We start from the raw sequence: 24,469 nt of genomic DNA on the forward strand, positions 1-24,469 counted from the left end.
GCTACCCAAAGTTGAATGAACCTCTCCTCTGTCTGGGTGCCGGGGCCTAAATATATGCCAATGGACTGTTCCAATGTTGGGTGACGTGAAGCCTGATTCCCTGCTATGACATGCAGACTAATTCTCTGCTGACATGAAGCCAGATTCTCTGTTACGGGACCTCTCTCCTCTGCCTGGGTGCTGGGCCTAAATATATGACAATGGACTGTTGCAGTGGTGGCTGACGTGAAGCCTGATTCTCTGCTATGACATGCAGACTGATTCTCTGCTGACATGAAGCCAGATTCTCTGTTACGGGACCTCTCTCCTCTGCCTGGGTGCTGGGCCTAAATATATGACAATGGACTGTTACAGTGGTGGCTGACGTGAAGCCTGATTCTCTTCTATGACATGCAGACTGATTCTCTGCTGACATGAAGCGAGATTCTCTGTTACGGGACCTCTCTCCTCTGCCTGGGTGCTGGGCCTAAATATATGACAATGGACTGTTGCAGTGGTGGCTGACGTGAAGCCTGATTCTCTGCTATGACATGCAGACTGATTCTCTGCTGACATGAAGTGAGATTCTCTGTTACGGGACCTCTCTCCTCTGCCTGGGTGCTGGGCCTAAATATATGGCAATGGACTGTTACAGTGGTGGCTGACGTGAAGCCTGATTCTCTGCTAAGACATGCAGACTGATTCTCTGCTGACATGAAGCCAGATTCTCTGTTACGGGACCTCTCTCCTCTGCCTGGGTGCCTGGGCCTAAATATATGCCAATGGACTGTTCCAATGTTGGGTGACGTGAAGCCTGATTCTCTGCTATGACATGCAGACTGATTCTCTGCTGACATGAAGCCAGATTCTCTGTTACGGGACCTCTCCCCTCTGCCTGGGTGCCTGGGCCTAAATATATGACAATGGACTGTTGCAGTGGTGGCTGACGTGAAGCCTGATTCTCTGCTATGGGACCTCTCTCCAATTGATATTGGTTAATTTTTATTTATTTTATTTTTATTTTTATTCATTTCCCTATCCACATTTGTTTGCAGGGGATTTACCTACATGTTGCTGCCTTTTGCAGCCTTCTAGCTCTTTCTTGGGCTGTTTTACAGCCTTTTTAGTGCCGAAAAGTTCGGGTCCCCATTGATTTCAATAGGGTTCGGAACGAAGTTCGGGTCGGGTTCGGATCCCGAACCCGAACATTTCCGGGAAGTTCGGCCGAACTTCTCGAACCCTAACATCCAGGTGTCCGCTCAACTCTAGCTCTCTGCGACTCCCCCCTCATTACTCTTTAAAGGGCCGACACCTTCAGATTTATACTTTTTAACATTTATATAATTGAAGAATATTTTACTGTTAGTTTTACTCTCTTTGGCAATTAATCTCTCGGTCTCTAGTTTGGCCGCTTTTATTTGTTTTTTACATGTTCTATTTTTTTCCTTATAGTTTTTCAGTGCTTCCGTGCTACCTTCCTGTTTTAGTGTTTTATATGCTTTCTTTTTGTCATTTATTGCTTTCTTTACAGTTCTGTTTATACACATTGGTTTCTTTTTGTTCCTTAACCTTTTATTCTTATTCGGTATGTACCTCTCACAATGAGATTTTAGGATGCTTTTAAAGATATCCCATTTTGTGGCTGTATTTTTATTTGTGAGGACTTTATCCCATTTAGTTAGGCCTATGGCCTCTCTTAGTTGGCTAAATTTAGCTTTTTTGAAGTTTGGTATTTTTGTTCCTCCCTGTAGAAACGCTCTTTTGAATGATAATTGGAAGGTTATTACTTTGTGGTCACTATTTCCCAGGTGTCCCCCAACCTGTACGTCTGTTGTTCTGTCAGGCCTATTGGTTAATACTAAGTCCAGTATGGCCGTCCATCTAGTCGGGTCCTGAACCAGTTGGGAGAGGTAATTGTCTTTGGTTATTGCCAAGAACCTGTTTCCTTTATGAAATATACAAGTTTCAGTTTCCCAGTCTATATCTGGGTAGTTGAAGTCCCCCATAATAACCACCTCATTATGATTTGCCGCTTGTCAATCTCATTTAGTAGTAGATTTTCTGTGGACTCTGGTATATTAGGTGGTTTATAGTAAACTCCTATTAGTAATTTATTATTGTTTTTAGCGCCATGTATCTCTACCCACAGTGACTCCACATGTTCATGTCCCTCACTTATATCTTCACGGAGTGTGGGCTTTAGACCGGACTTTACATAAAGGCAGACTCCTCCCCCTCTCCGGCTTTGACGATCCTTTCTAAACAGACTGTAACCCTGTACATTAACTGCCCAGTCATAGCTATCATCCAGCCATGTCTCAGTTATTCCCACTATGTCATAGTCCTCCTCACACATCACTAATTCCAGTTCACCAGTTTTATTAGTCAGGCTTCTGGCATTAGTATACATACATTTGAGAGGTTTATGTATATTTTTTACCCTACACCTTTCCTTCTGAACTGTTCTAGTCCCTCCTTCCATTCCTCCCCCAGTCCCACTACCTTGCCCCCGGTCTCTATCTGCACTATCTTCCCATCCTATAACATAATTACCCTCCCCCCAGTCCCTTATTTAAACACTCCTCCAACCTTCTAGCCATCTTCTTCCCCAACACAGCTGCCCCTTCCCCATTGAGGTGCAGCCCGTCCCTACGATAGAGCCTGTAGCCGATAGAGAAGTCGTCCCAGTTCTCCAGGAACCCAAACCCCTCCTTCCTACACCAGTTCTTGAGCCACTTGTTAATCTCCCTAATCTCCCGCTGCCTTTCTTGTGTGGCCCGTGGTACAGGTAGTATTTCGGAAAATACTACCTTTGAGGTCCTTGCCCTAAGCTTTTGACCTAAATCCCTGAAATCATTTTCAAGGACTCTCCACCTACCCCTAACTTTGTCATTGGTTCCGATATGGACCATGACCGCTGGATCTTCTCCAGCCCCTCCCAGTAATCTGTCAACCCGATCCGCGATGTGTCGAACTCTAGCGCCAGGAAGAAAGCACACTGTTCGGCGATCACGGTCTTTGTGACAGATTTCCCTATCTGTTCCCCTAATAATTGAGTCTTCCACTACCAGCACCTGTCTGGCCTGCCCTGCTCTCCTGGTCCCCTGCTTACCGGAGCTGACATTCCCCTGACTGGCAGAGGAAGTGTCTGGCTGCGGCAGTGCCATCCCTGGACTGACATCCCCCTCATCTGCCAAACGTGCAAACTTGTTGGGGTGTGTCAGATCAGGGCTAGCTTCCCTGGCACTCTTCCCTCTACCCCGCTTTCTAACTGTTACCCAGCTAGCTACCTCACTTTCCTCAGCCTCCGCTCTGTCACCCTCCCCCTCATCTACCAAAGAGTGCTTGCTTGGTGAGAAGCAAACTCTTTTGCAAATTGTCAATGCCTCTCTTTTGCAACTTGCCCATTTAGAGACTCGATTTGCGATTCCAAACGGGTAATTTGCTCACATCTTGAACAAAGATATGCACCCTTGAACTCCTGTTCCAGGACTGCATACATCATGCAAGATGTGCACTGGACTGCGTTGTCAATTGTGCAACACATACTAAATGGGGATTACACCACAAAAGCGAAAAATACAATATAATGTAGTACTAAGAAACTGGCTAATTACAGTCCCCCACTGAAGTCCCTGAATCTAAAGTCACTTACTCTTAAGTCACACAATTACGCAACCACACTTAATCAACCACACATCGCGGTCAAACTCGCGTTATATATTTCCTTATATAAATAAATATAAATGCAGCTCACTACACCAGCCTGGTTTGTTTTTTCCTCTGGATTCCAAAAATATTTACCTATAATTAGAGTTGAGCGAACACCTGGATGTTCGGGTTCGAGAAGTTCGGCCGAACTTCCCGAAAATGTTCGGGTTCGGGATCCGAACCCGATCCGAACTTCGTCCCGATCCAGAATCCCATTGAAGTCAATGGGGACCCGAACTTTTCGGCACTAAAACGGCTGTAAAACAGCCCAGGAAAGGGCTAGAGGGCTGCAAAAGGCAGCAACATGTAGGTAAATCCCCTGCAAACAAATGTGGATAGGGAAATGAATTAAAATAAAAATTTTATAAATAAAAATTAACCAAAATCAATTGGAGAGAGGTCCCATAGCAGAGAATCTGGCTTCCCGTCACCCACCACTGGAACAGTCCATTCTCAGATATTTAGGCCCCGGCACCCAGGCAGAGGAGAGAGGTCCCGTAACAGACAATCTGGCTTCATGTCAGCAGAGAATCAGTCTTCATGTCATAGCAGAGAATCAGGCTTCACGTCACCCACCACTGTAAGAGTCCATTTTCATAAATTTAGGCCCAGCACCCAGGCAGAGGAGAGAGGTCCCGTAACAGAGGATCTGGATTCATGTCAGCAGAGAATCAGTCTTCATGTCATAGCAGAGAATCAGGCTTCACGTCACCCACCACTGCAACAGTCCATTTTCATAAATTTAGGCCTAGCACCCAGGCAGAGGAGAGAGGTCCCGTAACAGACAATCTGGCTTCATGTCAGCAGAGAATTAGTCTGCATGTCATAGCAGAGAATGAGGCTTCACGTCAGCCACCACTGCAACAGTCCATTGGCATATATTTAGGCCCAGCACACAGGCAGAGGAGAGAGGTCCCGTAACAGACAATCTGGCTTCATGTCAGCAGAGAATCAGTCTTCATGTCATAGCAGAGAATCAGGCTTCACGTCACCCACCACTGCAACAGTCCATTTTCATAAATTTAGGCCCAGCACCCAGGCAGAGGAGAGAGGTCCCGTAACAGAGGATCTGGCTTCATGTCAGCAGAGAATCAGTCTTCATGTCATAGCAGAGAATCAGGCTTCACGTCACCCACCACTGCAACAGTCCATTTTCATAAATTTAGGCCCAGCACCCAGGCAGAGGAGAGAGGTCCCGTAACAGAGGATCTGGCTTCATGTCAGCAGAGAATCAGTCTTCATGTCATAGCAGAGAATCAGGCTTCACGTCACCCACCACTGTAAGAGTCCATTTTCATAAATTTAGGCCCAGCACCCAGGCAGAGGAGAGAGGTCCCGTAACAGAGGATCTGGATTCATGTCAGCAGAGAATCAGTCTTCATGTCATAGCAGAGAATCAGGCTTCACGTCACCCACCACTGCAACAGTCCATTTTCATAAATTTAGGCCCAGCACCCAGGCAGAGGAGAGAGGTCCCGTAACAGACAATCTGGCTTCATGTCAGCAGAGAATTAGTCTGCATGTCATAGCAGAGAATGAGGCTTCACGTCAGCCACCACTGCAACAGTCCATTGGCATATATTTAGGCCCAGCACACAGGCAGAGGAGAGAGGTCCCGTAACAGACAATCTGGCTTCATGTCAGCAGAGAATCAGTCTTCATGTCATAGCAGAGAATCAGGCTTCACGTCACCCACCACTGCAACAGTCCATTTTCATAAATTTAGGCCCAGCACCCAGGCAGAGGAGAGAGGTCCCGTAACAGAGGATCTGGCTTCATGTCAGCAGAGAATCAGTCTTCATGTCATAGCAGAGAATCAGGCTTCACGTCACCCACCACTGCAACAGTCCATTTTCATAAATTTAGGCCCAGCACCCAGGCAGAGGAGAGAGGTCCCGTAACAGACAATCTGGCTTCATGTCAGCAGAGAATTAGTCTGCATGTCATAGCAGAGAATGAGGCTTCACGTCAGCCACCACTGCAACAGTCCATTGGCATATATTTAGGCCCAGCACACAGGCAGAGGAGAGAGGTCCCGTAACAGAGGATCTGGCTTCATGTCAGCAGAGAATCAGTCTGCATGTCATAGCAGAAAATCATGCTTCACGTCACCCAGCACTGTAAGAGTCCATTTTCATAAATTTAGGCCCAGCACCCAGGCAGAGGAGAGAGGTCCCGTAACAGACAATCTGGCTTCATGTCAGCAGAGAATCAGTCTTCATGTCATAGCAGAGAATGAGGCTTCACGTCAGCCACCACTGTAACAGTCCATTGGCATATATTTAGGCCCAGCACACAGGCAGAGGAGAGAGGTCCCGTAACAGAGGATCTGGCTTCATGTCAGCAGAGAATCAGTCTGCATGTCATAGCAGAAAATCAGGCTTCACGTCACCCAGCACTGTAAGAGTCCATTTTCATAAATTTAGGCCCAGCACCCAGGCAGAGGAGAGAGGTCCTGTAACAGACAATCTGGCTTCATGTCAGCAGAGAATTAGTCTGCATGTCATAGCAGAGAATGAGGCTTCACGTCAGCCACCACTGCAACAGTCCATTGGCATATATTTAGGCCCAGCACACAGGCAGAGGAGAGAGGTCCCGTAACAGAGGATCTGGCTTCATGTCAGCAGAGAATTAGTCTGCATGTCATAGCAGAGAATAAGGCTTCACGTCACCCAACATTGGAACAGTCCATTGGCATATATTTAGGCCCCGTCACCCAGACAGAGGAGAGGTTCATTCAACTTTGGGTAGCCTCGCAATATAATGGTAAAATGAAAATAAAAATAGGATTGAATGAGGAAGTGCCCTGGAGTACAATAATATATGGTTAAGGGGAGGTAGTTAATGTCTAATCTGGACAAGGGACGGACAGGTCCTGTGGGATCCATGCCTGGTTCATTTTTATGAACGTCAGCTTGTCCACATTGGCTGTAGACAGGCGGTTGCGTTTGTCTGTAATGACGCCCCCTGCCGTGCTGAATACACGTTCAGACAAAACGCTGGCCGCCGGGCAGGCCAGCACCTCCAAGGCATAAAAGGCTAGCTCTGGCCACGTGGACAATTTAGAGACCCAGAAGTTGAATGGGGCCAAACCATCAGTCAGTACGTGGAGGGGTGTGCACACGTACTGTTCCACCATGTTAGTGAAATGTTGCCTCCTGCTAACACGTTGCGTATCAGGTGGTGGTGCAGTTAGCTGTGGTGTGTTGACAAACGTTTTCCACATCTCTGCCATGCTAACCCTGCCCTCAGAGGAGCTGGCTGTGACATAGCTGCCTTGGCGACCTCTTGCTCCTCCTCTGCCTTGGCCTTGGGCTTCCACTTGTTCCCCTGTGACATTTGGGAATGCTCTCAGTAGCGCGTCTACCAACGTGCGCTTGTACTCGCGCATCTTCCTATCACGCTCCAGTGCAGGAAGTAAGGTGGGCACATTGTCTTTGTAGCGTGGATCCAGCAGGGTGGCAACCCAGTAGTCCGCACACGTTAAAATGTGGGCAACTCTGCTGTCGTTGCGCAGGCACTGCAGCATGTAGTCGCTCATGTGTGCCAGGCTGCCCAGGGGTAAGGACAAGCTGTCCTCTGTGGGAGGCGTATCGTCATTGTCCTGCCTTTCCCCCCAGCCACGCACCAGTGATGGACCCGAGCTGCGTTGGGTGCCACCCCGCTGTGACCATGCTTCATCCTCATCCTCCTCCACCTCCTCCTCATCCTCGTCCTCCTCGTCCTCCAGTAGTGGGCCCTGTCTGGCCACATTTGTACCTGGCCTCTGCTGTTGCCAAAAACCTCCCTCTGAGTCACTTCGAAGAGACTGGCCTGAAAGTGCTAAAAATGACCCCTCTTCCTCCTCCTCCTCCTCCTGGGCCACCTCCTCTTCCATCATTGCCCTAAGTGTTTTCTCAAGGAGACATAGAAGTGGTATTGTAACGCTGATAACGGCGTCATCGCCACTGGCCATGTTGGTGGAGTACTTGAAACAGCGCAACAGGGCACACAGGTCTCGCATGGAGGCCCAGTCATTGGTGGTGAAGTGGTGCTGTTCTGTAGTGCGACTGACCCGTGCGTGCTGCAGCTGAAACTCCACTATGGCCTGCTGCTGCTCGCACAGTCTGTCCAGCATGTGCAAGGTGGAGTTCCACCTGGTGGGCACGTCGCATATGAGGCGGTGAGCGGGAAGGCCGAAGTTACGCTGTAGCGCAGACAGGCGAGCAGCAGCAGGATGTGAACGCCGGAAGCGCGAACAGATGGCCCGCACTTTATGCAGCAGCTCTGACATGTCGGGGTAGTTGTGAATGAACTTCTGCACCACCAAATTCAGCACATGCGCCAAGCAAGGGATGTGCGTCAAATTGGCTAGTCCCAGAGCTGCAACGAGATTTCGCCCATTATCACACACCACCAGGCCGGGCTTGAGGCTCACCGGCAGCAACCACTCGTCGGTCTGTTGTTCTATACCCCGCCACAACTCCTGTGCGGTGTGGGGCCTGTCCCCCAAACATATGAGTTTCAGAATGGCCTGCTGACGTTTACCCCGGGCTGTGCTGAAGTTGGTGGTGAAGGTGTGTGGCTGACTGGATGAGCAGGTGGAAGAAGAGGAGGAGGAAGCCGAGAAGGTGGAGGTGGCAACAGGAGGCAAAGAATGTTGCCCTGCGATCCTTGGCGGCGGAAGGACGTGCGCTAAACAGCTCTCCGCCTGGGGCCCAGCTGCCACTACATTTACCCAGTGTGCAGTTAGGGAGATATAGCGTCCCTGGCCGTGCTTACTGGTCCACGTATCTGTGGTTAGGTGGACCTTGCTACAGATGGCGTTGCGCAGTGCACACTTGATTTTATCGGATACTTGGTTGTGCAGGGAAGGCACGGCTCTCTTGGAGAAGTAGTGGCGGCTGGGAACAACATACTGTGGGACAGAAAGCGACATGAGCTGTTTGAAGCTGTCTGTGTCCACCAGCCTAAATGACAGCATTTCATAGGCCAGTAATTTAGAAATGCTGGCATTCAGGGCCAGGGATCGAGGGTGGCTAGGTGGGAATTTACGCTTTCTCTCAAATGTTTGTGAGATGGAAAGCTGAACGCTGCCGTGTGACACGGTTGAGACGCTTGGTGACGGAGGTGGTGGTGGTGTTGGTGGTACATCCCCTGTTTGCTGGGCGGCAGGTGCCAACGTTCCTCCAGAGGCAGAGGAAGAGGCCGAGGCGGCAGCAGCAGAAGAGGTAGCAGGGGGAGCCTGAGTGACTTCCTTGGTTTTAAGGTGTTTACTCCACTGCAGTTCATGCTTTGCATGCAGGTGCCTGGTCATGCAGGTTGTGCTCAGGTTCAGAACGTTAATGCCTCGCTTCAGGCTCTGATGGCACAGCGTGCAAACCACTCGGGTCTTGTCGTCAGCACATTGTTTGAAGAAGTGCCATGCCAGGGAACTCCTTGAAGCTGCCTTTGGGGTGCTCGGTCCCAGGTGGCGTCGGTCAGTAGCAGGCGGAGTCTCTTGGCGGCGGGTGTTCTGCTTTTGCCCACTGCTCCCTCTTTTGCTACGCTGTTGGCTCGGTCTCACCACTGCCTCTTCCTCCGAACTGTGAAAGTCAGTGGCATGACCTTCATTCCATGTGGGGTCTAGGACCTCATCGTCCCCTGCATCGTCTTCTACCCAGTCTTGATCCCTGACCTCCTGTTCCTTCTGCACACTGCAGAAAGACGCAGCAGTTGGCACCTGTGTTTCGTCATCATCAGAGACATGCTGAGGTTTTATTCCCATGTCCTCATCATCAGGAAACATAAGTGGTTGTGCGTCAGTGCAGTCTATGTCTTCCACCGCTGGGGAAGGGCTAGGTGGATGCCCTTGGGAAACCCTGCCAGCGGAGTCTTCAAACAGCATAAGAGACTGCTGCATAACTTGAGGCTGAGACAGTTTCCCTGGTATGCATGGGGGTGATGTGACAGACTGATGGGGTTGGTTTTCAGGCGCCATCTATGCCCTTTTTTGCAGAAGACTGGGTGGGAGATAATGTGAACGTGCTGGATCCACTGTCGGCCACCCAATTGACTAATGCCTGTACCTGCTCAGGCATTACCATCCTTAGAACGGCATTGGGCCCCACCATATATCGCTGTAAATTCTGGCGGCTACTGGGACCTGAGGTAGTTAGTACACTAGGACGTGTGGATGTGGCAGAACGGCCACGTCCTCTCCCAGCACCAGAGGGTCCACTAACACCACCACGACCATGTCCATGTCCGCGTCCCTTACTAGATGTTTTCCTCATTGTTATGGTTCACCACAACAACAAAATTATTATTTGGCCCAATGTATTGTATTCAAATTCGGCGGGATATAAATTTGAGGCCTAGTATTTAGGCGCTGGGTGACCGGTATGGATTTAGTGACAGAATTAGACTTGGAAATGCACAGTAGCGTGTGTGTGAAGTTATTCTGAATGACCCTATGTGCACCTTGAATATTATATACCCTTTTAGGGATAGATTTCAAATAGCTCTGATATAGCAGAAACCACTAAATTATGAAATTGCTAAATTGGGAATTGTATTTCAACCCAGAACAAAAAATGTGCTTTGGCGGACACTAAATAACTTGCCCATCCACAACAGGACAGCGGTAACGACAGATTTAGCGGGATATAAATTTGAGGCCTAGTATTTAGGCGCTGGGTGAGCGGTATGGATTTAGTGACAGAATTAGACTTGGAAATGCACAGTAGCGTGTGTGTGAAGTTATTCTGAATGACCCTATGTGCACCTTGAATATTATATACCCTTTTAGGGATAGATTTTAAATAGCTCTGATATAGCAGAAACCACTAAATTATGAAATTGCTAAATTGGGAATTGTATTTCATCCCAGAACAAAAAATGTGCTTTGGCGGACACTAAATAACTTGCCCATCCACAACAGGACAGCGGTAACGACAGATTTAGCGGGATATAAATTTGAGGCCTAGTATTTAGGCGCTGGGTGACCGGTATGGATTTAGTGACAGAATTAGACTTGGAAATGCACAGTAGCGTGTGTGTGAAGTTATTCTGAATGACCCTATGTGCACCTTGAATATTATATACCCTTTTAGGGATAGATTTCAAATAGCTCTGATATAGCAGAAACCACTAAATTATGAAATTGCTAAATTGGGAATTGTATTTCAACCCTGAACAAAAAATGTGCTTTAACGGACACTAAATAACTTGCCCAGCCACAACAGTACAGCTGTAACGACAGATTTAGCGGGATATAAATTTGAGGCCTAGTATTTAGGCGCTGGGTGACCGGTATGGATTTACTAACAGAATTAGACTTGGAAATGCACAGTAGCGTGTGTGTGAAGTTATTCTGAATGACCCTATGTGCACCTTGAATATTATATACCCTTTTAGGGATAGATTTTAAATAGCTCTGATATAGCAGAAACCACTAAATTATGAAATTGCTAAATTGGGAATTGTATTTCAACCCTGAACAAAAAATGTACTTTAACGGACACTAAATAACTTGCCAAGCCACAACAGTACAGCGGTAACGACAGATTTAGCGGGATATAAATTTGAGGCCTAGTATTTAGGCGCTGGGTGACCGGTATGGATTTAGTGACAGAATTAGACTTGGAAATGCACAGTAGCGTGTGTGTGAAGTTATTCTGAATGACCCTATGTGCACCTTGAATATAATATACCCTTTTAGGGATAGATTTCAAATAGCTCTGATATAGCAGAAACCACTAAATTATGAAATTGCTAAATTGGGAATTGTATTTCAACCCAGAACAAAAAATGTGCTTTGGCGGACACTAAATAACTTGCCCATCCACAACAGGACAGCGGTAACGACAGATTTAGCGGGATATAAATTTGAGGCCTAGTATTTAGGCGCTGGGTGACCGGTATGGATTTAGTGACAGAATTAGACTTGGAAATGCACAGTAGCGTGTGTGTGAAGTTATTCTGAATGACCCTATGTGCACCTTGAATATTATATACCCTTTTAGGGATAGATTTCAAATAGCTCTGATATAGCAGAAACCACTAAATTATGAAATTGCTAAATTGGGAATTGTATTTCAACCCTGAACAAAAAATGTGCTTTAACGGACACTAAATAACTTGCCCAGCCACAACAGTACAGCGGTAACGACAGATTTAGCGGGATATAAATTTGAGGCCTAGTATTTAGGCGCTGGGTGACCGGTATGGATTTAGTGACAGAATTAGACTTGGAAATGCACAGTAGCGTGTGTGTGAAGTTATTCTGAATGACCCTATGTGCACCTTGAATATTATATACCCTTTTAGGGATAGATTTCAAATAGCTCTGATATAGCAGAAACCACTAAATTATGAAATTGCTAAATTGGGAATTGTATTTCAACCCAGAACAAAAAATGTGCTTTGGCGGACACTAAATAACTTGCCCATCCACAACAGGACAGCGGTAACGACAGATTTAGCGGGATATAAATTTGAGGCCTAGTATTTAGGCGCTGGGTGACCGGTATGGATTTAGTGACAGAATTAGACTTGGAAATGCACAGTAGCGTGTGTGTGAAGTTATTCTGAATGACCCTATGTGCACCTTGAATATTATATACCCTTTTAGGGATAGATTTCAAATAGCTCTGATATAGCAGAAACCACTAAATTATGAAATTGCTAAATTGGGAATTGTATTTCAACCCTGAACAAAAAATGTGCTTTGACGGACACTAAATAACTTGCCCAGCCACAACAGTACAGCGGTAACGACAGATTTAGCGGGATATAAATTTGAGGCCTAGTATTTAGGCGCTGGGTGACCGGTATGGATTTAGTGACAGAATTAGACTGGGATATGGCCAAAAAATAACCACACTATTGCTGGTTAAATGCACTTGGTGTGACAGCTTGACCAACCACACTACTGAGGGTTAAATGCACTTGGTGACGGGCGCAGCTTGCCCCTGATGTAGTATATGGCCAAAAAATGAATAGACTATTGCTGGTTAAATGCACTTGGTGTCACAGCTTGACCAACCACACTACTGAGGGTCAAATGCGCTTGGTGACGGGCGCAGCTTGCCCCTGATGTAGTATATGGCCAAAAAATGAACAGACTATTGCTGGTTAAATGCACTTGGTGACGGGCGCAGCTTGCCCCTGATTTAGTATATGGCCAAAAAATTAACAGACTATTGCTGGTTAAATGCACTTGGTGTGACAGCTTCACCCTGATGTAGGCTTTAGCCAAAAAACAACCACACCATTCAGGGTTAAATGCACTTGGTGACAGGCGCAGCTTGCCCCTGATGTAGTATATGGCCAAAAAATAAACAGACTATTGCTGGTTAAATGCACTTGGTGTGACAGCTTCACCCTGATGTAGGCTTCAGCCAAAAAACAACCACACCATTGAGGGTTAAATGCACTTGGTCGCAGCTTGTGCTGGCGCACCACAAGACACAAGATGGCCACCGATCACCCCAGAAAAAAGTGACTGACAAACGGTCTGGGCAGCCTAAAAACAGTGAGCAATTGAATTTCAGCAGCTCAATGATGCACAGCTGCAGATCGATCGATTAATCAAGTCCTTTAGAGAAGTTAATCTGCCTAATCTCGCCCTACTGTCGCAGCCGCAACCTCTCCCTACGCTAATCAGAGCAGAGTGACGGGCGGCGCTATGTGACTCTAGCTTAAATAGAGGCTGGGTCACATGGTGCTCTGGCCAATCACAGCCATGCCAATAGTAGGCATGGCTGTGACGGCCTCTTGGGGCAAGTAGTATGACGCTTGTTGATTGGCTGCCTTGCAGCCTTTCAAAAAGCGCCAAGAAAGCGTCACAAACGCGCCAAGAAAGCGACGAACACCGAACCCGAACCCGGACTTTTTCGAAAATGTCCGGGTTCGGGTCCGTGTCACGGACACCCCAAAATTCGGTACGAACCCGAACTATACAGTTCGAGTTCGCTCATCCCTACCTATAATATAATTTCCATATATTGTGTGCGGTTCAGCAGCGATATCACAGTTATACAGAGGGACAAACGCTATTGGAACAACTAATTGCAACTGTTGTGATATACCATTTTCCTCCTAAAAAACTGATTGAGGCAGAGTTGTGATATACCTATAATATAATTTCTATATAGTGCATTTTTATTGTGCAGCAGCTGTGTGTGGCTCTGATGAGATACCATAGCTATACAGAGGCACAAACGCTATTGGAACAACTAATTGCAACTGGTGTAATATATATCATTTGCTTCTCCAAAAAAACTAATGGAGGCAAGGGTGTGATATACCTTTATCATGATTTCTATATAGTGCATTTGTATTGTGTTGCAGTTGTGTGCGGTTCAGCAGCTATACCGCAGCTATACAGAGGGACAAATGCTATTGGAACTAATAATTGCAACTGGTGTAATATACCAGTTGCCCCCTAAAAAATAATTGATTGAGGCAGGGGTGTGATATGCCTATAATATGATTTCTATATAGTGCATTTGTATTGCGCAGCAGTTGTGTGCGGTTCAGCAGAGATACCACAGCTATACAAAGGGAGAAACGCTATTGAAGCAACTAATTGCAACTTGTGTGATATACCAGTTGCCCCCCCCCCCCCAAAAAAAAATAAAAAATGATTGAGCCAGGGGTGTGATATACCTATAATATAATTTCAATATGGTGCATTTGTATTGTGCAGCAGTTGTGTGTGGTTTAGCAGCGATACCGCAGCTATACAAAGGTACAAAAGCTATTGGAATAACTAAATGCAACTGGTGTGATATACCAGTTGCCCCCTAAAAAAACTGATTGAGGCAGGGGTGTGATATACCTATAATATAATTTCCATATAGTGTATTTGTATTGTGCAGCAGTTGTGTACGGTTCTGCTGGGATACCGCAGCTATACAGAGGGATAAACGCTATTGGAACAACTAATTGCAACTGGTGTGATATTCAAGTTGCCCCCTAAAAAACTGATTAAGGCATGGGTGTTATATACCTATAATATACTTTCTATATAGTCTATTTGTATTGTGCAGCAGTTGTGTGCGGTTCTGTTGCAATACCGCAGCTATACAGAGGGATAAACGCTAGTGGAGCACATAATTGCAACTGGTGTGATATACCAGTTGCCCCCAAAAAACTGATTGAGGTAGGGGTGTGATATAACAATAATATTATTTCTATATAGTGCATTTGTATTGTGTAGCAGTTGTGTCCGGTTCAATAGCGATACCACAGCTATACAAAGGGACAAACGCTATTAGAACAACTAATTGCAACTGGTGTGATATACTAGTTTCCCCCAAAAAAAACAGATTGAGGCAGGGGTGCGATATACCTGTAATATACTTTCTATATAGTGCATTTGTATTGTGCAGCAGTTTTGTGCAGTTCAGCAGCGATACCACAGCTTTACAAAGCGATAAACGCTACTGGAACAACTAATTGCAACTAGTGTGATATACCAGTTTCCCCCCCAAAAAACTGATTGAGGCTGGGGTGTGATATACCTATCCACATACCCCACATCCCCTGACGAAGCCACCGAGTGTGGCGAAACATGTCGGGAGGGGTGGTATGACGTCCTGTATTTTAAACAGTGCCTGAAATGTTAGGGACTAGTAATAAAAGAGTACGCTGCAGAGACAGCACCAGACATTGAGGAGTGGAATTGAGCATGCCACATGAGCGGTTTAGCGCGAACAGTGACTTCTATGGATGAAATAGAGCAGTCAGTAGCACAAAAGTGTAGAGTGTAGCCTAGAGACAAGTTAATTGAGCAGACTAGTGGCAGCTTCAAAAGTACACATAAACCTAGAAACATTGTTTCACTGTTGTCCAGCCTGAATATAAAGGCCGAACGATAAAAGGATCTTAATAGGAGCGCCCAATCTGCCATCACATTGTATGAATGCACAAACAAAGTAACAGCAGAGGCTTGTAAGTGCAGCTATACCCCATATAAATGAATGGGAGGCACTGCACTCCATAGTGGCTACATGTGACAAAGACAAATACATTTACACACTCCAATTGTACCCTCCATCAGACACTGATAATTTTAATAGTTTTCTATAGTTGTTTGGTTCATCTATTTTAAAATAATAACTAATAAAGAAATATTTTTATTTTCAGTTAGGGACCCCTACAGGGAATTTAGGGTCTGAATAGACCATAGATGTGTTATTAGTGATATACCTATAATATAATTTTTATATAGTGTATTTGTATTGTGCAGCAGTTGTGTGCCATTCTCCCGGGAGACCGCAGCTATACAGAAGGACAAACGCTATTTGAACAACTAATTGCAACTAGTGTGATATACCAGTTGCCCCCCAAAAAAACTGATTGAGGCAGGGGTGTGCTATACCTATAAAATGCTTTCTATATAGTGCATTTGTATTGTGCAGCAGTTGTGTGTGGTTCTGTTGCAATACCGTAGCTATACAAATTGATAAACGCTAGAGGAACCAATAATTGCAACTGGTGTGATATACCAGTTGCCCCCCCAAAAAAACTGATTGAGGCAGGGGTGTGATATACCAATAATATAATTTCTATATAGTGCATTTGTATTGTGTAGCAGTTGTGTGCGGTTCTGGTGAGATACCGCAGCTATACAGAGGGACAAACGCTAATGGATCAACTAATTACAACTGGTGTGATATACCAGTTGCCCCCCCAAAAAACTGATTGAGGCAGGGGTGTGATATACCTATAATATAAATTCTATACAATGCATTTGTATTGTGCAGCAATTGTGTGCGTTTCTGCTGAGATACCGTAGCTATATAGAGGGACAACTGCTATTGGAACAACTAATTGCAAATGGTGTGATATACCAGTTGCCCCCCAAAAAACTGATTGAGAAACGGGTGTGATATACCTATAATATAATTTCTATATAGTGCATTTGTATTGTGTAGCAATTGTGTGCGGTTCTGCTGCGATATCGCAGCTATACAGAGTGACAAATTCTATTTGAACAGCTAATTGCAACTGGTGTGATATACCAGTTGCCCCCCCAAAATGTTTTATTAAGGCAGGGGTGTGATATACCTGTATTGTTCAGCAGTTGTGTGTGGTTCAGCAGCGATACCGCAGCTATACAGAGGGACAAACGGTATTGGAACAATTAATTGCAACTGGTGTGATATACCATTTGACTCCCAAAAAACTTATTGAAGCAGGGGTGTGATATAACTATAATATAATTTCTATATAGTGCATTTGTATTGTGCAGCAGTTGTGTGCGGTTCTGGTGAGATACCACAGCTATACAGAGGGACAAAGGCTAATGGATCAACTAATTGCAACTGGTGTGATATAGCATTGCCCCCCCCCCAAAAAAAAAAACTGATTGAGGCAGGGGTGTGATATTCCCATAATGTCATTTCTACTTCATGCATTTGTATTGTTTAGCAGTTGTGTGCGGTATGTAGAAGGACAAATGCTATTGAAATGACTAATTGCAACTGGTGTGATATACCAGTTGCCCCCCCAAAAAACTGATTGAGGCAGGGGTGTGATATACCTATAATATAAATTCTATATAATGCATTTGTATTGTGCAGCAGTTGTGTGCAGTTCTGCTGCAATACCGCAGATATACAAAGGGACAAAAGCTTTTGGAACAACTAATTGCAACTGGTGTGATATACTGGTGTGATAAAACTAATTAAGGGTTTTGATATGCCTGCTTCCACAAATACTACTCTTTTATAGGTCGTTTTGAAAATGACAGGCAGAGGAAGAGGTAGGCCATTCTGCTGGGATGGTAGGGGTTGGGCCGGTTGCACCAGGACGGAGCCTAAGTGTGAAGTTTTAGAAAGTGTGTCAAAGGACGCACCAGCCTTCCACTTCTGCACCCTCCTCATCCTCTGTATCTGCACCCTCCTTACTCTCCCCTGTGTGCGCCATCAAAATCACCACCACCACCACCATAGCCCTTCCACTCGAGTCAGAGAAATAATTTTTCTATCCATTTCCAGACCTTACCGATGAGCAGCCATTCTTGGCATCAAATGAGGAAGAGGAGGTAGCAACGGTCGCCACCAGCGTTCTGACAATAATAGCCAGATCAGCCCAATGACAGAGGTGCCCGCTGTTGCTGCCTTCTCTGAGATCTCTAATGTCAGTGGTGGTGAAGCTGATGATGATGACGTGTCGATGGACGTCATGTGGGTGCCCACAAAAGATGAAGAGGAGATGTGTTCAGAGGGAGAGACAGAGCAGCAGATCGAGGGTAGAAGTAGGAGAAGCAGGCAGAACTCGCAGTGCACAGGAGGCAAAAAGCAGACTGTAAATGTATCTGGAGCAAGCCATCCACCATGCACGGTCACATCTGGCGCTCTCAGGAAGCCTACACATGGCTCCGCAGTGTGGGCTTTTTTAACTTGTTAGCTGCTGACAATAGCGTTGCCATCTGCAGCCTGTGCTGTCAACTCATACGTCGCGGGAAGCCCAACACTCACCTAGGGATGACCGCCTTATGAAGGCACCTGGTCTTCCACCACTGAGCCCAATGGGAGCAACACCGTCAGAACCCACAAAGCCACACTCCTGGCGCTCCACGTCCTACATCTTCTCCTTCTCCTCTCTCCTCCCATTTGTCCTCCACTCCACCTTCTACCATGCAGTTGTTGCATTCATCTGGCAAAAGGTAGGCTTCCGTGGCCCAAATGTTCAAACGTAAAAAGTTGATGATGCCGGATAACCCTCTTGCCCAAAGGCTGAACGCCGGCTTGTCGGAACTGCTAGCCCGCCAAATACTTCCATATAAATTGGTGGACTCGGAGGCCTTTAGAAAATTTGTGGCCATTGGCACACCACAATGGAAGGTCCCGGAAGGAAATATTTCTCCCCAGAAGGCCATCCCAGAGCTATATGGCCATGTTCAACAGTAAGTGAATGTATCTCTGGCACATAGTGTCGGTGCCAAGGTACATCCGAACACAGACACATAGTCTCGCAAACACGGGCAGGGAAGGTACAAAATTTTACTACACACTGGATAAACCTTCTGATGGCTGTCAAGCATGCAACCCGTGGCACCCATGTGGATTTGGTGTTACCGCCATGGATTGCATGCAGGACTACTTCTTCTTCTCCCCCTCCTCCTACTACTCCATCCTCCGTCTCCTCCTCGGCTGAATCCTCCTTTTCCACTGCTACCGCCTCTTCCGCTGCCCCCACTCCCAAGCTCCCCAGAACCTATTCAACGTGCTGCAGCTGTTGTGCCTGGAAGTTAAGAGCCACACTGGCCCTGCACGCCTTTCAGCTCTGCGGTTACAGACCGATCAGTGGGAACTGATTTATTTGCCTGTCTTAAATATTGGATGCATCGAGATTCAAGAGGTGCAACCTTCTGGATAGAGAACGCGCGGTCCCTCAAAAACGCACGGTCTGAACTTTGATATGTACCCACTTCCCAGGGGGGCTACTCCATCTGAAACAAGTCAGCAGGAGTCTGAAGAGGAGTCAGAGGAGGATGGTGGCTGGGGGGAGGAGGAGGAGCAAGAAGAGCAGGCTTTAAACATTTCAGGGATCCCTGGTGTTGTCCGTGGCTGGGGGGAGGAGAACAAGGACGACATTCTCCTGGGCGATGAGCAGGATCCAGGGCGCTCCACCAGTTCCAATTTAGTGCAAATGGGGGCCTTCATGTTCCAGTGTTTGATAAAGGTCCCCTGTATAAAAAGCATAAAGGGCAAGGACCAGTACTGGGTGGCAACGTACTTAGACCCCGGTACAAACAGAAAATGGTTGACATGTTACCAGCATCACAGAGGGCTGTCACAATGCAGCATTTCCAGGCCTTGCTGCGAGAGATGCTGCATTCTGCTGTTACGGGCACTGGCAGAGGAATTTCCACCCACAGAGAAACAGTTGCAGGTACCAATCCTACCGTGCATGCAAGAAGAGGGCGGTTTGAAGATGTGTTGCTTACTTCGGATATAAGATCATTCTTGCAGCCCATCCATCGACAGCCTCCCTCCGGATCCAGTCTCAGGTGACGCCTAGACCGAAAGGTGTCCAATTAAAATGGGTTAACAGACAATTGCTGTTTTTCCAATCTCCCTCCCAGAAAAAGTTAATAAAAGTTAATCAGAAAGTTATGTGTACCCCAAAATGGTGCCATTAAAAACTGCAACTTTTCGCACAAAAAGCAAGCCCTCATAAAGTTATATAGACGGAAGAATAAAAAAGTTATATCTCTTAGAACGCGACGATGAAAAAAGGAAGAACAATGCTTAGTTAGTAAGGCTTGGTCAGTAAGGCCTGAAACAGGCTAGTCACTAAGGGCTTAATGTCAGATGCTGCGATCAGCTATGAACACAGCATCTGAGGGTTACAATGATAGGAGGCGGTGCAATAGCCCCTCCATGTCATTGCACTCACTACTTACAAAGAAATTGACTTTGCGACAAAGTATTTCGTCACAAAGCAAATTTGTTTGCAAAAATCGACTAAACAGATAAATCAAAATTTTGAATACTTCGCTTATCACTAACTATATCTGCTAATATACCCTTATTAAACAACAGATAAAAAGTCCTTCCTGGGTCTATACTGTATTTAAATCAAATTGCAGTAGTTAAATGTCACCATAAAAAAAAAAAGTAATTTGGTTTTCATTTTTTCACTGCCTTACAACCTACATGGAAATTAATTCCGCAGTGCAACAATGTGAAAAATCATATAGCCATGTACAGTACATTACTTAGGACTCCCTAAATGTGGACATATATCTTATATATATTTTTTTATGATATTGCTTATTTTAACATGCTACACATAGTCATCAAAACGCCAAAACATATAATAGAATAGTCATTATTCTTATATGAGCATTAATTAAAATAGTGTACACACTTTGCACACTATTTTATTAGCACCATATGTCTTAGTTTCTTTATTCTTTTTACCTTACTGGACTTCCCAATAGGATCTTGGTTTATCACTTGTCAACCTGAATGACAGTTTATTTCTACCGTGCTCCTTTGGAGAGCAGCCTTTAGAAAGAATAAAATAACAGATAAATTCACTAAGCCTGAAATTGCTTGTGGACATAGGTTCCTCTGTTTCAATATTAAGACAAGTATGAAATTCAAACATTCAGCACTTTAACCTTCACCACCTTTTCTAAAGTTGTAGAGGGAAGAGTTTAGCTAGAAAACTATTCTAGTTACCCAGGAAAAAGTATTTCTTTGAAATATATAGATTTAATTTATGCATTGAGACTTATTAATAAAACAGTCAGGATATCAAATAGATTGCTTTGCAATGTGAAGGTCAACCAAGCCTGTTAAAAAATTCATATAAAATAAGACATTTGTAGTTAGAGGGAATGGCATCTAAGAGAAAGCATCAGGAAAATAGATGATCAACTCTATGATATTTGATTTAATGAGATGTCCTGTAGGGTAGTTTTGTCACATGGCCTTAGTACAGCTCAGTCCGAATAGAGTGAATGGGACTGAGCTGCAATACCAAGCCAAGTTATCTAATGGATGACACTGTGCTTGATAAGGCTACTTTCACACTCACGTTTTGTGCGGATCCATCATGGACGGATCTGTTCAGATAAAACAACCATCTGTATCTGTTCAGAACGGATTCCTTTGTATTATTTTTAACATAGCCAAGACGGATCTGTCTTGAACACCATTGAAAGTTAATGGAGGACGGATCTTCAAACAGAATCAATATTACTCAAAGGGGGGCAGAGGATCTTGTTTTTTCCCCAGAAATTTGCACTGTTGAAGCACTGGCCCTGTCCAGGGGAGTAGTAACAGGGAGAAGCAGAGGGGAAGTGATGCTATGAGGGGCTAGGCTGAGCACCGCTTATATATGACTAAAAATAAGAAGTTTTCTGTATCAGTAATACCGATTGCAAATAGAAAGGGCTCATTTTACTCACTGTGATCAACCCTACCAGGTAGTATGCCTAGTTTAACAAGGTTGATCATGAGCAATTTTTAACTACTATAATGTAAGGAAAATCATTTCATGCTCATTTCTATCATTTTGAATTTGTAATATTATTAAATATCTATCAATAAAAAAATGATTATTATTTTGAAATATTTGTTATCTGCTCGCTGTACCTGAAGAACCTGATGAATTACCCCTGAAATTAAACCGTACCTGGGATCAGTCTGCCAAGGTCTCATCACTTCTAGCAAATTAAGGTAGAAGAGGTTAAATTATTCTGTCATAGTAAAATTCAAAATTGGATAAATCTAATATTGTTAATTGGGAAAAGGAATCACATTATTGTGTGGCTCTTGCATAAGCATCTTCATGAATCCAATATGTTTTAATTATTTTAAATGTTACAGTTTTCAGCGTATGTGAATTAATGCAAAATGGAAATCAATTACTTTTAAGCAAGAATGAATTTAACATGGAAATGAACGGAGCTCAATAAAAGAAGTTGTTCCTTAAATTAATGATAATGAGCAAGCCCATGAAAGCTTACTTCATCAAAGAAGTAATCTCAACACAGCAGTAAACATCTTTCAGGATTTAGAACATAATGTTAATGAATTTTACAGCATGTGTTTTGTTTTCTATATTTTTCACAGAAGACAATTCCACACAATATTTCGAGACTTTCAGCAGTGAAAACTTAGATTTAAATAGCAAAGTTATAGATTAATAAGACTGGAATCATGCATGCAGTTTTGTTTATTTTATTTTCACATACCCCTACAGCTCCATACTTTGGCTTTGCTATGTGCAAATGGCCTAACTCTAAATGTGTAGACTGGCCCACAGGGTAATAGATGATTCCCCCAATGGGTCCTGACCAAGGGTGGGCCTCTAAGCTAGAAGGGCCCCAGTCTACCACTTCCTATACATAAGTGGCTACTAGGGAACTAGTAGTTGGATGTCAAGGCTTAGGGCTCCAAACCATTGGGTCCTTGGAACTGATAGCAAACAAAAGACTCATACCTGAAGTTAGTGTTGAGTGAATGGAAGTGAAATTAATAGACTTCGATCCGAAATGCAGGAAAATTTTGATTTGCCACCATTCTGAATTTCCTTGCGTTTCTTAATAACAAATTGTGGCTACACGTGTTACAAAGTGAAAGTAAGAAGCCTGGGAATGCAATATGAACATTAATGCTATCCCCTGGGAGGTCAGATCCCTATAAAAGCTTCATCCCACGCAATCTCCACCATTTCTCTGTTAACTAAGCACAGGGAGAGAGGTGGCAAGTTGTAAAATTGTAGAATTTTAGATAGGTTTAATGCAGGGACAGTGTAGGGAGATTGTAGGGAGAGTTTTTAGACATTGTAGGGGGAGCATAGGGAGACAGCAGGGACACTGCAGGCTCTGAGTAATTGCCCTGTGCATCTTGTTCCACTACTGGACTATTCATTCTTGATCTGTTCTGTTATACATAGACTTACTATGCATCAGACTCATGGTCAACAGGCGGTCTAATATAAAGGTGCGTTTATCTAGTACACTTGCTGCGCCATTAATCTGTTCTGTTATACATAGACTTACTGTGTGTCAGACTCAGTGTCAACAGACAAGGCGAGGAGACAGGATGTATGGCTGGCTTTGCCTGCAATCAAAAGTGCAGGTGCACCTCAGAAGCAGCCACCTGTAATCAAATACTTTGATTTTGTTTCCACATTTTCACAGAATTTTTTTTGTGGAGTTCAAAAAATAATTAAGCGTTTTATATATAAGGCGCAGCATAAACTTACGTGATTACTGTGCCAATAGCAACATTTTATCACAGTCAAGGCAATGCTGGGGCCTGCATCATGCCACATCCTTGCGGTCTGTCTGTCTGCCTACGTACAATCACATTGTGTACGGCTGCTATATGCTGTGGGTTGCATCATGCCACTTAAGCCACTTTACAACCATCATTTTCTGTGCGGTTGCTCCTGCGGCCTGCATCATGCCACTAATACCATTTGCCAACCATCACGTTCCCCTAAGTCACTTCATCCTAACACAGTTAGTGTTTAAACATCATCTGCCCCTGATCAGGGACAATTTTTGGAAGCTGTGTAATAAGAAAAAGCATGAGACATGTGCCTGTGTGGTGTCTTTTTAAACATGCTGTATGATAACACCGTCAAATGTGCATTTACCCATAGCTATATATATCAGTGTCACTCATTTACTATTGCTATCATTGCATTACAGAGCTTTTGGAGGGGGGGATTGTGGAGGTAAAAAAAAAAAATCATAAAAAAAACTGAAAAGTGATTACAAGATTTCCTCAAAATATTAGCAGGATAGAAGGGGTTCTATACAGACTTTCAGGTTAACTGAAGCAACCTGACCCAAAATGAATCACGACTGATTCGCTCATCTCTAGTAAAAATGTAAGGGAATGAAGCAACCTATGAAAAGAGTTGTAATTAATAATCAATAGTATTCAATTGTAAGAACACTTGGAAATCAGTGTGCTATTGTTTAAGATGATTAAAATGCTAATTTGAGCAATCATACAGCTATAAAGTGTCTATATTATAGATAACAGCATTACCGGACACATTACTAGATTTCTAGTGACATGAAATGATTTGTGCTAATTTGAGCCTGTCTTAATTATCTTTTTGAAATTATTTTTAATTTCTTCCAGTTTACAATTTCTTCCACCTTACATTTATAAATGTGTTAACTGTAATACATTTATATATGTGATTGCTGAAGAATAACTACATAAGTCTTACATGGGAAAGAATATTGGTGTGAAGATATAGAAGCCTAAAGTAAAGGACCCTTTATATGAGTGTATAATTGATTTGATTATAGAATGAGCAC

This window comes from Bufo gargarizans, chromosome 2 (assembly GCF_014858855.1).
Source record: "Bufo gargarizans isolate SCDJY-AF-19 chromosome 2, ASM1485885v1, whole genome shotgun sequence".
NCBI lineage: Eukaryota > Metazoa > Chordata > Amphibia > Anura > Bufonidae > Bufo > Bufo gargarizans.